Genomic DNA, 16027 nt, shown 5'->3' with positions numbered 1-16027 from the left:
ATACGTTCAATAGGTCAAATATGAGTTCTGTTTTTTGTTGAAAATACATCACATGGCGTCTATGAGTATGTATATTACACTTTGACCAGAAACATGTTCAGTAGTTCCCTTTCGAATGCTACAATCGATGCTGCGCTGCTCAGCGCATTGGGAACGTCTTTAATCGTGACCAGCTGTGAATATTGTGTGTAACACGTCGATAGAATTGAACCGGAGGTAATATAGCCTCGGTCGATGACGTCATCGGCGCGCACCCGCAACACGAGGCTATAAATAGATGAGCCGCAGGTGCATCGTCAGGGTCTTTTGTCTTCAGACCATTCTGTGCATGTGTGAACGCAAACACTCTCTCTATCTCTCATCTGTTCTCAGATCTTTGTTAGGAGTTAGTTTTGTCAGGCAGTGTGCAGAAAATTTCTCATTTCTCAAAATCTTTTTCTCTCACGCTACATCAAAGAGTTTTTGAAAGTAAAAAAAAGAGGAGAAATGAGCCAACAAAATAGTAAGCGTTGTGTTCCTCCATGCTCCCGTCCCATGTCTGAGCTGGATACACACGATTACTGTTTTGTTTGTTTGGGGGAAGAGCACGCGGTTCTGGCTATAGAGAAGGGCGGGTGCGAGCATTGTGACCAGCTCACGGTTAAGATGCTTCGCTCCCGTCTGAACTATTTCCAGTCCGCACCCGCATTATCATCGCGGGGCTCTCGTATGGATCTGCATGACGAGCAAGAGACGGGTCCGTCCCTTTCGCTTGCTGCGTCACCAGATCCACGCATCCCTTCTCGTGATCTCGAAGCGCGCTCCGGTGCTTCTTCGACTCACGAGGGGGATGATGTATCTCTTGGGTCTTCGGACCGCGAGCAACCAGCCTCTGAGCATTCCTCTCGTGAAAAGAAATCTGTCGAGGAATTGCTCGAGGTGGTTACTCGCGCGGTGGCCAGATTACAGCTTGACTGGCCACGCGAACAAGAGACCCCCAAACAGTCTAAGTTAGGGGATAGGTTTCTGTCCGGTGGCAGAGGGGAGGGACCAAAACATCAGTCTCTTCCCTTTTTCGAGGACCTCCATGACGAACTATCTAAGTCATGGAGTAAACCATATACTTCTCGCGTGTTTGTGCCCTCGACGTCGACTTTTTCGACTATCGTGGGTGCGAAGGCGCGGGGGTATACGGAGATGCCTCGGGTTGAAGAGACGCTCGCGAGCTATCTCTCCCGAATCGGCATCTTCGATAAAGAAACCTACCCTCCCCACTAAACCCTGTCGTGTTACATCATCTTTAGTGGGAAAAGCTTATTAAGCTGCAGGTCAGGCTGGTGCTGCGCTGCACACTATGGCAGTGTTACAGGCGTACCAGACTGACCTGCTGAAGGATCTGAGTGCAGGCAGTACGATCGACGAAGAATCTTTTTCTGAGCTTCGTCGTGCAACAGATTTGTCTCTTCGTGCGACCAAGCAGACGGCCCGTGCCATCGGCCGTTCAATGTCTGCTTTGGTTAGCACGGAGAGGCATCTGTGGCTTAATCTGACAGGGATTAAGGAAAAGGATCGTTTATTTCTTATTGACTCTCCTATCTCTCCATCTGGGCTGTTTGGTGACTCAGTGAACACCGTTGTCACCCGATTTAAGGTTAAGAAACACGAGGAAGCGTTTGTCCAGTTTCTTCCTCGTCGCACTCAAGGGGAGGGGCCGTCTGCCACCCAGCCCCGCCCCGGTCCTTCAAAACCTAGGGAGTTAAAGAAGCAGAGCGTAGCGGACCGTGCTCCCCCTCGCAGGGATTGGGGACAGGTTCGCCGTGCTCAGCAACCTCCCAAGCCAGACCTCAGGACTATCATTAACAGAAAGAAGAAGTCCTGATGGTCTGGCGCCCAATCTGGTGGGGGTAGCCCCCCACGGGATGGGGCGCATGCAAGATCTTTTCGCCCCTTCCCGTTACCCTCACAAAACCTCTCCATCCCCGCCACCTCTCGTGCTTCGGGGGGCAGCGGTTTCCAGCGAAATGTTGGATGTTCCGTTGTTTCCTGCCGTCATTCAGGACACGGAACATCCAACATCCCCTCAAAAGGAAGTATTAAAATTGATACCACTCTCAGAAAGTCTGGCAGCGTGGAAACTTCTGCCAGGCATTTCTGCGTGGGTATTAAGCACAGTACAGATAGGATACAGAATCCAATTTATTCGTCGTCCTCCACGTTTCAACGGCGTGGTCTTCACTTCCGTGAAACCGGAGCTGATGCATGTACTGTCACAAGAGCTGCAAACCCTTCTGAGCAAAGAGGCCATAGAACATGTTCCTCTTCCAGAGAGAGAGTCAGGCTATTACAGCAGATACTTCCTGGTTCCCAAAAAGGATGGGGGGGTGCGTCCAATCTTAGATCTTCGAGGCTTAAACCGTACAGTCAAAGCGCTCAAGTTCAAGATGTTAACCGTCAAGACGGTCGTGACGCAAATTCAACATCACGATTGGTTCGTCACGATCGCTTTGAAGGACGCTTATTTTCACATAGAAATATTGCCACAACACAGGAAATTCCTGAGGTTCGCTTTCGGGGGCGAAGCGTACCAGTTTCGGGTTCTTTCATTCGGCCTGGCCTTGTCACCCCGCACATACACGAAATGCATGGATGCAGCACTGGCTCCATTACGACTCCAGGGCATTCGCATTTTGAATTACATCGACGATTGGTTGATACTAGCACAATCGCGAGAGATGGCGCTCCAACACAGAGACATCGTGTTAGCTCATCTAGTTACTCTAGGGTTGAGACTCAACACCAAGAAAAGTGTTCTTTCTCCTGCCCAGAGAACCACTTATCTCGGGATTGTTTGGGATTCGGTCACGATGCGGGCACAAATGTCTCCCGCTCGAATCGAGACCATTCGGCAGACCATGAGCAAAGTCAGGCTAGGCCAAGAACTCACTGTTCGTCAGTACCAAAAAATTTTGGGTTTCATGGCGTCAGCATCCACGGTGATTCCTCTGGGGCTGTTGCACATGAGACCATTTCAGTTGTGGCTAAAAGCCAGAGGATTTCATCCAAGAGCCAATCCTCAAAGGCACATAAAAGTGACGCGCCGCGGGCTTCGTACACTATCTCTGTGGGTCAGACCCCGGTTCCTCGCCTTGGGTCCCACTCTAGGGGCGCCGTGTCGTCGCAGACTGCTAACGACGGACGCCTCCCTGATGGGCTGGGGAGCGGTCTTAGATGGCCGTCCAGCTCAAGGGGAATGGGGAGGTCATCAGCTCGATTGGCACATCAATTGCCTCGAGTTGATGGCCGTATTTCTGGCTCTGAAATATTTTCTCCATCAATTGAGGGGCTGTCATGTCCTAGTGCGGGTGGACAACACAGCAGCAGTCTCTTATATAAATCACCAGGGGGGTCTGCGCTCACGCAATCTGAACAGAATAGCGAGGCAGATTTTTCTCTGGGCCCAGGACAAGTTCCTGTCACTCAGGGCAGTATACATTCCAGGGCATTTGAATGTGGGAGCAGATTTACTGTCCAGACAGACACTACCGACAGGGGAATGGAAACTCCACCCGGAAGTAGTGAAACAGATTTGGACCAAATTTTACAAAGCAGAGGTGGACCTCTTCGCCTCCCAGCAGACAGCGCAATGTCCCCTCTACTTCTCTCTGAGTCACCCAGCTCCGTTGGGTCTGGATGCGATGGCGCACTCATGGCCCAAGATGCGCCTGTATGCGTTTCCTCCAGTTTCTTTGCTCCCGGGAGTTCTAGCCAGAGTTCGCCAACAAGGGTCTTGCCTCTTGCTGATAGCGCCACGTTGGCCGAACAGAGTGTGGTTCTCGGAGATAATATCTCTCCTCGACGGCTCGCCTTGGGCGATTCCGGAGAGGAGGGACCTTCTGTCTCAGGCGGAGGGCACGATATTCCATCCCAGGCCCGACCTGTGGAATCTTCATGTTTGGCCCCTGATGGGAACCAACTGAGGGACACTGGGCTTTCGCCTGCTGTTATTGAGACTATTCTGAGTGCTAGGGCTTCCTCCACTAGACAAAGTTATGCCAGTAAATGGGGTGTTTTTGAAAGGTGGTGTGTTGTACACAATGTAGATCCAGTCAACTGCCAGGTTGCTTCAGTTCTGGACTTCATGCAAGAGAAATTATCAACAGGCACATGCCCTGCTACTCTTAAGGTTTATGTGGCCGCTCTTTCGGCTTCCCACGCCTTAGTTGACGGGGCGCCGCTCGGGAGACATCCTCTGCTCTCTCGCTTCCTTCGTGGGGCCAGGCGACTGAGGCCTCCAGTAAAAACCAAGATCCCTTCGTGGGATTTAGCTATAGTCCTCGAGGGTCTGGTTGATACCCCCTTTGAACCTATAGAGTCAGCGTCTGATAAACTTCTGACTCTAAAAATGGTTTTTCTAATGGCAATAACTTCCTTGAAGAGAATTGGGGATATGCAGGCTCTGTCTATCTCTCCATCCTGCTTAGACTTTGCCCCAGGAATGGTGAAAGTGATTTTGCATCCTCATCCTGATTACCTGCCTAAGGTTCCATTTTCGTCTATTCATCCGGTCATTCTAGAAGCCTTCTGTCCTCCACCATTTACAACGCCGGAGCAGGAGAAATCTCATAGACTGTGTCCAGTCCGTGCTCTTCAGGCTTACATCCACCGCACTTGCCAGTGGTGTAAGTCAGAGCAATTATTCGTCTGTTATGGTGGTAGTAACAGAGGAGGAGCTGCCACCAAGCAGACCATGTCTCATTGGGTCAGGGATGCAATTGCTTTGGCTTATGAGGCGCGCGGTCAAGCTTCGCCTATAGGTCTCAGAGCTCACTCTACCAGGGGGGTTGCTTCTTCTAGTGCTTTGGCGAGGGGTGCCCCCTTACAACAGATTTGTGATGCGGCAGGTTGGTCCTCTCCGCACACATTCATAAGGTTTTATAGTTTGGATGTTCATGCCACTCCGGGCTCTCATGTCCTTGAGTCAACATCACAGGCTAGTGTCTGAGGCCTTCTTGCGTTCTTGTGAGCACATGCACAACCGTTGGGGTCCAGACATGTTCAAGCACGGCGGCGTGGGTATTCTCGTTCCCAATGCGCTGAGCAGCGCAGCATCGATTGTAGCTTTCGAAAGGGAACGATCTCGGTTACTTCACTGTAACCTTGTTCCCTGAGAAAGCGGAACGAGATGCTGCGCTACTTTGCCATGCTGAAGATGTCCCAGGACTGCTCTTCAGACAAAATATCCTGACGATGCACCTGCGGCTCATCTATTTATAGCCTCGTGTTGCGGGTGCGCGCCGATGACGTCATCGACCGAGGCTATATTACCTCCGGGTCAATTCCATCGACGTGTTACACACAATATTCACAGCTGGTCACGATTAAAGACGTTCCCAATGCGCTGAGCAGCGCAGCATCTCGTTCCGCTTTCTCAGGGAACAAGGTTACAGTGAAGTAACCGAGATCGTTCAAGTATGTCCATGGTCAAGTTCTGTCAATGAGAATGTATAGAAACATCAAGGTCAACATCAAGACTCTGGGGCCTGAATTATGGTAAGTAGTTCAAATATGGACTACATTCTAGCTGACTTAATATTAGAAGGAGTGAATGACTATGTATAGAAGGGGGTCAAGAATGAGGACTCTTTGGTCTGAAAAATGTTACATTTTCAAATATGAAATACATTATATAACATCAAAAGGAGTCATTCACTACGATGATCTATGGCCTGAAATATGTTCCATTAGTAAAACATTTGCTGGAGTAAATAAATATGTAAAAAAAAAATTAAAATCGATGAGTCATTTGGCCTGAAACTTTTTGAGTAGGTCACATATGAGTCAATGAGTATGTACAAAAAGGTCAACATCAAGGAGCTTTTGCCTGAAAGATGTTCAGTTGGTCAAATATGTCTGAATGATGTAAAATCAGAAAGAGTCTTTGAGTATGTATAACAAGTTACCCTCTGAGGAGGCCTTTTTCTTTGGCCAGAAATATGTTCAGTAGGTCAAATATGGACTCCTGTCTGGTTGGGAAAACATCAGGAGTCAATGAGTATGTATAGATAGCTCAACATCTAGAATTCTTTGCCAGAATTATGTTCAGTAGGTCAAATATGGGCTGTCTGGATGAGGTAACATCAGAAGGAGTCAATGAGTATCGATAGAAAGGTCAACATACGGGATGCTTTCGCCTGAAATATGGTGAATACTTAAAATATGGACAACTTCCTGGCTGATAAAACATCAGAAGGAGTCAAAGATTATGTATAGATAGGTCAACATCGAAGACGCTTTGGCCTGAATTATGTTCAGTAGGCCAAATAGTTCAGCTGATGTAACGTGAGTAGGATTCTATGACTATAATAGTAAGTTACCTCTTTGAGGAGGCCTTTTACTTTGGCCAGAATTATGTTCAATAGGTCAAATACGAACTACTGTATCTGGATAAAAGAATATGTATGTATAAAAAAGTCAACATCAAGGCCTGAAATGTGAATTTTTTGAGTAGGTCAAATATGTACTATTGTTCTGCTTATTTAATGTGAGAAGGATTCTATGAGAATGTATAGAAAGTTCAAGATCGAGGACTCTTTGGCCTGAAATATGTTCACTAGGTCAAATATGGACTTCTGTCTGTCTATTAAAACATCAGAAGGAGTCAAAGAGGTCAACGAAAGGTCAACATCAAGGATGCTTTGGCCTAAATTATGTTCAGTAGGTCAAATATGGACTACTTGTCTGGTTGATGTAACATCAGAAAGAGTCTTTGAGTATGTATAATAAGTTACCTTCTTAGGAGGCCTTTTTCTCTGGCCAGAAATATGTTCAGTAGGTCAAATATGTGCTTCTGTCTGGCTGAGGTAACATCAGAATGAGTCAAAGAGTTTGTACAGAAAGGTCAACATCAAGGAGATTTTGCCTGAAAGATGTTCAGCAGGCCAAATATGGACATCAGACAATATAAGTGACTAGGTTTACAAAGATAATGCAAGAATACTTTTTCAGAAGGCATATGTTCGATAGGTCAAATATAGACTACTGTATGTTGATGAAACTTCAAAAGGAGTCAATGAGTATGTATAGAAAGTTCAAGATCGAGGACTCTTTGGCCAGAGATATGTTCAGAGGGTCAAATATGGACTCCTTTCTGGTTGGGAAAACATCAGAAGGAGTCAAAGATTATGTATAGATAGGTCAACATCGAGGATTTTGCATGTATAGAATGTTCAAGATCGAGGACTCTTTGTATGTATATACATAGTATGTACTGTATATACATAAGTTAGGGTTTTAGGAGGCCTTTTTCTTTGTCCGTTAATATGTTCAATAGGTCAAATATGGACTACTGTATCTGGATAAAACACAGTATGTATGTATAGAAAAGTCAACATCAAGGACGCTTTGGCCTGAAACATGCATGTCAGATATGACATTTTTTGAGTAGGTCAAATATGTACTATACTGTTCTGCTGATGTAATGTGAGAAGGATTCTATGAGTATTAATAGAAAGTTCAAGATCAATGACTCTTTGGCCTGAAACATGGTCAACAGGTCAAATATGGACTACTTCCTTGCTATTAAAACATCAGAAGGAATCAATGAGGTCAACGAAAGGTCAACATCAAGGATGCTTTGGCCTGAGTTATGTTTAGTCATATATGGACTACTGTCTGGCTGATGTGAAATCAGAAAGAGTCTATGAGTATGTATAGTAATTTAGGGTTTTAGGAGGCCTTTTTCTTTGTCCGTTAATATGTTCAAAAGGTCAAATATGGACTACTGTATCTGGATAAAACACAGTATGTATGTATATTAAAGTCAACATCAAGGACGCTTTGGACTGAAACATGTCCAATATGTCAAATATTATATTTTTTGAGTAGGTCAAATATGTACTATAATGTTCTGCTGATGTAATGTGAGAAGGATTCTATGAGTATTAATGGAAAGTTCAAGATCGAGAACTCTTTGGCCTGAAATATGGTCAACAGGTGGACTACTTCCTGGCTATAAAACATCAGGAGTCATTGAGGTCAACGGAAGGTCAACATCAAGGATACTTTGGCCTGAATTATGTTCAGTAGGCCAAATATGTACTTCTGTTTTGCTGATGTAACGTGAGTAGGATTCCATGACTATGTATCGTGTTACCTTTTTTTGGAGGCTTTTTTCTTTTCTACTGTATCTTGAAAAATATGGACTACTGTATCTGGATAAAACACAGTATGCATGTATAGAAAAGTCAACATCAAGGCCTGAAACATGTACATTTTTTGAGTATATACTACTGTTCTGCTGATTTAATGTGAGAAGGATTCTATGAATATGTATAGAATGTTCAAGATCGAGAACTCTTTGGCCTGAAATATGGTCAACAGGTGGACTACTTCCTGGCTATAAAACACCAGAAGGAGTCATTGAGGTCAACGGAAGGTCAACATCAAGGATACTTTGGCCTGAATTATGTTCAGTAGGCCAAATATGTACTTCTGTTTTGCTGATGTAACGTGAGTAGGATTCCATGACTATGTATCGTGTTACCTTTTTTTGGAGGCTTTTTTCTTTTCTACTGTATCTTGAAAAATATGGACTACTGTATCTGGATAAAACACAGTATGCATGTATAGAAAAGTCAACATCAAGGCTTGAAACATGTAAATTTTTTTAGTATACAGTGGTGTGAATAAGTTATTACCCCCATGCTAAAGTTGCCTAAAAAGAGGAATAAAATATCATCTTTTGGAAATTGATCTTAATGCCTTAATTAGAAAAATGAGGAAAAATCCAACCTTTAAGGACACCAATTTTCTTTGTGTATGAATAATGTATCATAAATAAATAAATGTTCTTCCTTAAAATACAGGGTGCATAAGTCAGGCATGGGGGAGATTGGCATGGGGTACTTTCCATAAGATCATCTTTCAATGCAAATCAAACCAGCTATTAGGCTAACTGAAATAACACCATGCCAATCTCTAGGTATGGTGAAGGGAATGTGATGATGTGGGATATTTTAATTCCAAAGGCCAAGGGAACTTTATCAGGATGCATATTATCCTGGATCCATGAAATAACTGGCCTTTAAAAATAAAAATCTGCCTGACTCTATGGGAATTTAACATAGGGGGGGCCTGACTTATGCACCCTGTATTTTAAGGAAGAACATTTATTTATTTATGATACATTATTCATACACAAAGAAAATTGGTGTCCTTAAAGGTTGGATTTTTCCTCATTTTTCTGATTAAGGCATTAAGATCAATTTCCAAAAGATGATTTTTTATTCCTCTTTTTAGGCAACTTTAGCATGGGGGTAATAACTTATTCACACCACTGTATACTACTGTTCTGCTGATTTAATGTGAGAAGGATTCTATGAATATGTATAGAATGTTCAAGATCGAGGACTCTTTGGCCTGAAATATGTTCAGTAGGTCAAATATGGACTTCTGTCTGACTGGCTGATGTAACATCAGAAAGATGTAGATGTGGTATTTCCAGAGTACTTTCTCACAAGATATATTTTCATTAGGTCAAATATAGACAGTAGTATGTTGATGAAAGATCAAAAGGACTCAATGAGTGTGTATTGCAAACATTTTTTGTTATGTCTTAAATGCACAACGCAATCAGTTGGATCTTACAAGCAATGCAATGCAAAATCACGTATCTTATGTGATAACTCTTCAAATCACAAGGGAATAAGTTATTTCGTAAGTTAATCGTAAGGAATAAGTTAGATCTTGAATGCAATGCAATGAAACACCACATATGTCATATAATGCATACAAAATGAGTTGGTTCTTGTATACATTGCAATGCAACATTAAGCATTTTTTAATCTCTTAAATGCAACAGCTTCTGTCCTATGCTATCTCATAAATGCAAAACGGAATAAATCAGATCTTGTATGCATATAATAGAAAGAAATCGATTATTATCGGTTTAGATCGGTTTAGATTAGATCGGTTATTTTCAAATGCACAACAGAAAAATTCAGATCTTCAATTCAATTAAACAAACTGCGCATATATCATGTGTTATATCTTCAATGCACACGGAATGAGTTAGTTTTGCATTGTATGCAATGCAACATAATTTTTTTTTATCTCTTACATCTCTTTAATTCACAAAGAAATAAGTTTGGATGTATAGAATCTAATGAAACACAGCATACTTAAGTTAGTGCTTGTATACATTGCAATGCAACAGTAAACATGTTTTTTTATCTCTTAAATCCAACTGCTTTTGTGTTTGTGTGTCCTCTTAAATGCACAACGAAATAAATTGGATCTTGCAAGCAATGCAATGCAACATCAAACACGTTTTGTGTGAAGTCCAATGCACAACGGAAGATGATAGATCTTAGATCGATGCAATTCAAAAGTACTTTGTTATTTGTTGTCTCTTCAATGCACATGTATATCTTCAGTTGTACAACGGAATATGACAGATCTTGTATGCATTGCAAAGCACATACGTCGAATTATATTTCCAATGCACATGAGTTAGTTCACATAAGATATCTATTTATATTGTTCTATCTCAAACGCAACAGCACCTGTATTGTGCTATCCTCTTTAATGCAAAACGAAATAAGTTAGTATGCAATCTAATGAAATTTTGCAATCTTGTATGCAATCTAATGAAATGGAGCATATTATGTGTTTTTCTTAACAGAAAAGGTTAGTTCTTGTACAGCAATGTCACATATGTTCTCTTCAATGCAGAACGGAATTCTTTCAGTGCAGAAAGGAATAAGTTATATAGATCTTGCAAGCAATGCAATGCAGCAGCATATATATCTTAGGTTTTATTTCTTTAATGTACAAACGGAGTAGTTGTTGTAAAGAAACAGAGCACATGTTATGATTTTTCTTCACTTCACAAGGGAATAAGTTAGATCTTCAAAGCAGCAATGTAATGCACACGTTGTGTTTTATTTCTTAATGCAAAAAGGACATTGAATGTAATGCAATGAAACAGCACATGTAATTTTAAGTACACAAAATTAGTTAGTTATTGTATACATTGCAATTTAACAATAAACATTTTTTAAATCTTAAATGCAACAGCTTCTGTGTTGTTATTCTTAAATGCACTATGGAATAATCAGTTCTCGTATGCATTGCAAAGCAACAGCACATATGTATATTTTCATTGCACAATGGAATGATTTAGTTCTGGCTGCAGTGCAAATGCAACAGCACACGTTGTTTATCGCCTAAATGCACAACGGAATAAGTTAGATCTTGCATGCAATGCAATGAAGGCACATTTTCATGTGTTATTCTTAAATGCACAACTGAATACGTTTGTGATTGATCATTGGAATGCACAACGGAATAAGTTAAATCTTGAATGCAATGCAACAGCACATACTTTATGTTATATCTTCAGTGCACAACGGAATGACTTAGTATGCAGTGCAAATGCAACAGCACACATGCAGTGCAAATTATTAAAGATTTAGTATGCAGTACAAATGTAACAGCACACATGTTGTTTTCTCCTAAATGCACAATGGAATAAATAAGATCTTGAATGTAATGCGAAAGCACATATGGAATGAGATAGTTCTAGTATGCATTGCAATGCAACAGTAAGAATGTTTTTTTTAATCTCTTAAATGCAACAACTTCTTTGCTATGTGTTATTCTTAAATGCATAATGGAATGTCACTTTCTATGCATTTCAATGAAATCAGCACACTTTATATATCTTAAATGCACAACAGAATAATTACATTCCTTTATGCAATCTAAAGAAACGTCTCAGGTTACGTATGTAACCCTGGTTCCCTGAGAGGGAACGAGACGCTGCGTTTGAGACGCGGTGGGAACGCTCTGCGTGATTGCGTCATGAAGCACGTGTAAAATCAGTCCAATGGAAGCCCGATACGTCATGGGTGACGTCATAGACCAGGAAACTATAAAGCACCCTTGAAAACAGACCGCGACAGCTTCTGAAAAAGTCTGAAGCAAGTCGATCAGGGCATGCAGGAAGTATGGCAGGCAAACGCAGCGTCTCGTTCCCTCTCAGGGAACCAGGGTTACATACGTAACCTGAGACGTTCCCTTTCAAGGGAACTTCGAGCTGCGTTTGAGACGCGGTGGGAACCCCATACCCACTACGCCATAGTGACAAATGCCCGTTCTGTGTGAAGTCCTTGCGCACACTAAGAAGCAAGCAACCTCGCCCCAGGAGTGGAGAGGTCAAGGTCATAAAACCTGACAAATGTATGTGGAGAGGACCAACCTGCCGCATTACAAATGTCAAGAAGGGAAACACCCGAAATTAAGGCCGTAGAGGCCGCCATACTCCTTGTAGAATGGGCCCGTACAGCCATAGGTGAAGGCTGACCGGCCGCTTCATAAGCCAATGATATAGCCTCGACTATCCATTTGCTCATAACCTGTTTAGATGCAGGGCACCCTCTTCTGAGTGACCCAAAACATACAACTAACTGCTCTGACTTACGCCACAGGGCAGCTCTGTGAACGTAGGCATCCAATGCCCGAACTGGACATAACAGGTTCAGTTGTTCCTGATCTGGGGTATTAAAAGGTGGAGGATAAAAGGCCTGCAACACTATTGGGCCCCCAACATTAACTGGGACCTTAGGAATATAACCCGGTCTAGGGTATAGAAATGCTTTCACCATACCAGGTGCAAATTCCAGACATGACGGAGCAACCGACAGGGCATGCAAATCTCCAATTCTCTTGATAGATGAAATAGCAAGGAGAAATAAAGCTTTCAAAGTGAGGAATTTTTCTGAAACCTCTTCAATAGGCTCGAAGGGAGCCAGAGCCAGACCCTCAAGTACAATGGCTAAATCCCAAGCCGGTGCTCTAGAGTGCAGTGCAGGTCTCAACCTCAATGTACCACGGAGAAAACGAGTAATCAGAGGATCTCTCCCAAAAGAAGTACCCCCCAGAGGGGTATGATAGGCCGAAAGCCACGGCCACACCTGCACCATCGCATCCAGTCCGAGAAGAGCTGGCTGCGTGAGGGGGAACCATATAGAGCAATGCGTTGTACAAACGATGTGAAAGGTCGACTTGACTTTAGTTAGACCAAAGTTCTCCCTAAGAAGCTCCACCACCTCGGGGTGAAGTCTCCAATCCCCTGGGCCTCAGCCCCTGCCTCAACAGGATATCTGCTCTGATATACGAGACCATCAGTGTGTTGTCCGCCATTCGCCGAGCAACCACTCATGATCGCCCCCACTTGTGAGGGAAGCATCCGTCGATAGCAATATGCGTCGACAAGAAGCCCCCAACACTGGGCCTGGGCGAGGAACCAAGGTTCTTCCACATGACCGAAGCACGAAGGCATAGCCGCGTGACCTTGATCATGCGAAAACGTATTTCCCCTCGGAGAAAACCCCTTGGTCCTGAGCCACCACTGCAGGGGTCTCATGAACAGAAGGCCAAAAGTAATACGTTGGACGCAACTGCCATGAGACCCACCCGTCTGAAACTGTTTCACAGTGAGTGACTGGCCTAGATATACCCCATTACGGCTGTAAAAATTGCTACACCCAGAAAAGTGGTCCTCAGAGCACACTCTTCTTGGCGTTGAGAGGCAACCCCAACATCCTTAATGAGACAGAACGACATCTCGATGCCGAACTGCCATAAACTCAGATTGAGCTAGGAGCAACCAATCATTGATGTAGTATAATACGCGAATGCCCTGGAGTCTCAGAAGAGCCAGAGCTGCATCCACGCATACTGTAAAGGTGTGGGGTAATAAACCTAGGCCGAATGGAAGAACCCGATAATGGTATGCTTCGCCCCCGAAAGCAAACCTCGGGAACCTCCCTCATCCTCTTTCGGAAACAATGAAGTAATGGCTGTCTGCTGGGAGGAGGAACCCCTTCTACAGCTCCTTTTGCAGAAGTGACAGTACTTCCTGCTCCATAACCAAAGCCTGCTCGGGGTCCACCAATGAGAGGAGGGACCCCTAGAAATCTGGGCGAACGAGAACCGCTGAAACCCTCTTCTATAGTGTGCAGGACCCACTGAGAAATATGTGGCAGTAGTTTCCACGCTGCCAGAAATTTACTAGGGGAACCAGTCTCTCAAGACTGGCCTCTGGATTTGTTTGAACAGTCACTACGGCGCCCTGAAGCGGCGAACCGGCAGGGAACAACCGAACTGACCATTCTACGACCCTCCTCGGAGGATCGTATGGGGATGCTGACACCTCGGTGCCCTGAACGGAGAACCGGCAGGGAACAACCGAACTGGCAGCGCTGCAACCCTCCTCAAAGAGTTGCACCCCAGAGGAAAAACGATTTCTCAAAACCGTCCCTTGGTTGAACAGTCACTACGGTGCCCTGAACGGCGAACCGGCAGGGAACAACCGAACTGGCAGCGCTGCGACCCTCCTCAGAGAGTCGCACCCCAGAGGTCGCCGAGGAGAAACGATTTCTCAAAACCGTCCCTGCCCCGGAGGAGCCCTCAGAAGCCTGATAGCCTCGTTTTCTTGCGACAGGACTTCTTGTCTAAGCTTTATTAGAGATGATGACAGTCCTCAGATCTTGCCTACCTCTAACTAGCTTAGTTCCTACGACCCTCCTCGGAGGATCGTTGAAAAAAGCAGGCACTTCGGCGCCCTGAAACGGCGAACCGGCAGGGAAACCGAACTGACTGCTCTTCTTTTTTTCTTATTTGAAGGCTCGTTTGGGGACACTGACACCTTGGTGCCCTGAAACGGCGAACCGGCAGGGAAACCGAACTGGCAGTACTGCGACCCTCCTCAGAGAGTCGCACCCCAAAGGGCGCTGAGGAGAAACGATTTCTCAAAACCGTCCCTACCCCAGAGGGGACCACCCTTAGAAGCCTGATCGCCTCGGCGTCAGGGCTTCTTCTTTGTCAAAGCTATTTTAGAGATAAAACAGTCCTCAGATCTTGCATGTCTCTAACTGGCTAGACTGCGACCGCCACCCAGGTACCCCTCAATTGCGGAGGAGCCCGAATGGCGATGCTCTGTTTTGCACTTTGTGCTGAGAGGAGCATAATAGGCCGTCTCAGGAACATTAGATTGGTGAGGAAGAAACCTCTGGAACGCCGCTGAATGGTTTATTTCTTAGTTTTCTTGAAAGCGGAGCGTCCAGAAGAACAGACATAATTATATCTTTATTTTCCTTTATATCAGAAAAAACGTATATATATATACATATAAATCACTCTGCGGCCACCAGCAGGAAACAACCGAACTGGCAGCGCTGCGACCCTCCTCAGAGAGTCGCCCCTCACATTCATCCATGTCCTTATATACTCTACCCACCAGCGCTGCCTAATAAAAATGTATTCATTATTAAGATGGCTGGTGGGTAACGTCGGGGTTAATAACGATAACGCCGACTCGGGAGAGAGAAAGCTCGCAAGCGTCTCTTTAACCCGAGGCAATGTCATACTATGATACTTAATACCCAAACATTACTATAGTCAGACATCTGGGGATCAAACACATAAAATACAAACCGGTTTATTCCACAATCTCGACACCTCAGTGTGGAGATAGGGAAAAACCACAGTCCCCGACGAGGAGGCTGAGATACAGAGTTTTCCTGTTTTAAGATACAGTTCATCTAACAAACTCTTCTTTATTTTCAATCTCATAATGTTCAACTGGCCAGTAAATATTTAACTGGCAAAGCACTAGATAAAACCTCCTTTTTTTCTTTAAAAAAGCTCCTCTTTATTCAACAGAGTTATGAGCTGGAAAATGTATTCATTGAAAACTCAAACATCTGCCTTTTTATAAAGATTTGTATTTGTTTTGTTCTCTTTCTTATTAAACAAAACACTAACGATACCAATTCCTCGGAACTGGAAATCGCAGCACACTAGATCTGGCATGTGAAAGCTGAGAAAGGGCGGAGCCCGTCCCAACCCCCGCTGTCAGATCCGTTTTCGAACCCCGAAATACGAGCCGTCTCCGAGCCTCGGCAACAGAGAGACCCGCTCGGGGAACGCGAACCGAAACGTCCTCCTCGAAGAACGCCCGGCGGGAGCGGAGCGTCCTCACGGA

This window comes from Rhinichthys klamathensis, unplaced genomic scaffold (assembly GCF_029890125.1).
Source record: "Rhinichthys klamathensis goyatoka isolate OS25496 unplaced genomic scaffold, OSU_Roscu_1.1 h1tg000098l_1, whole genome shotgun sequence".
Lineage (NCBI taxonomy): Eukaryota > Metazoa > Chordata > Actinopteri > Cypriniformes > Leuciscidae > Rhinichthys > Rhinichthys klamathensis.
Note: the sequence above shows the minus strand (reverse complement) of the source record.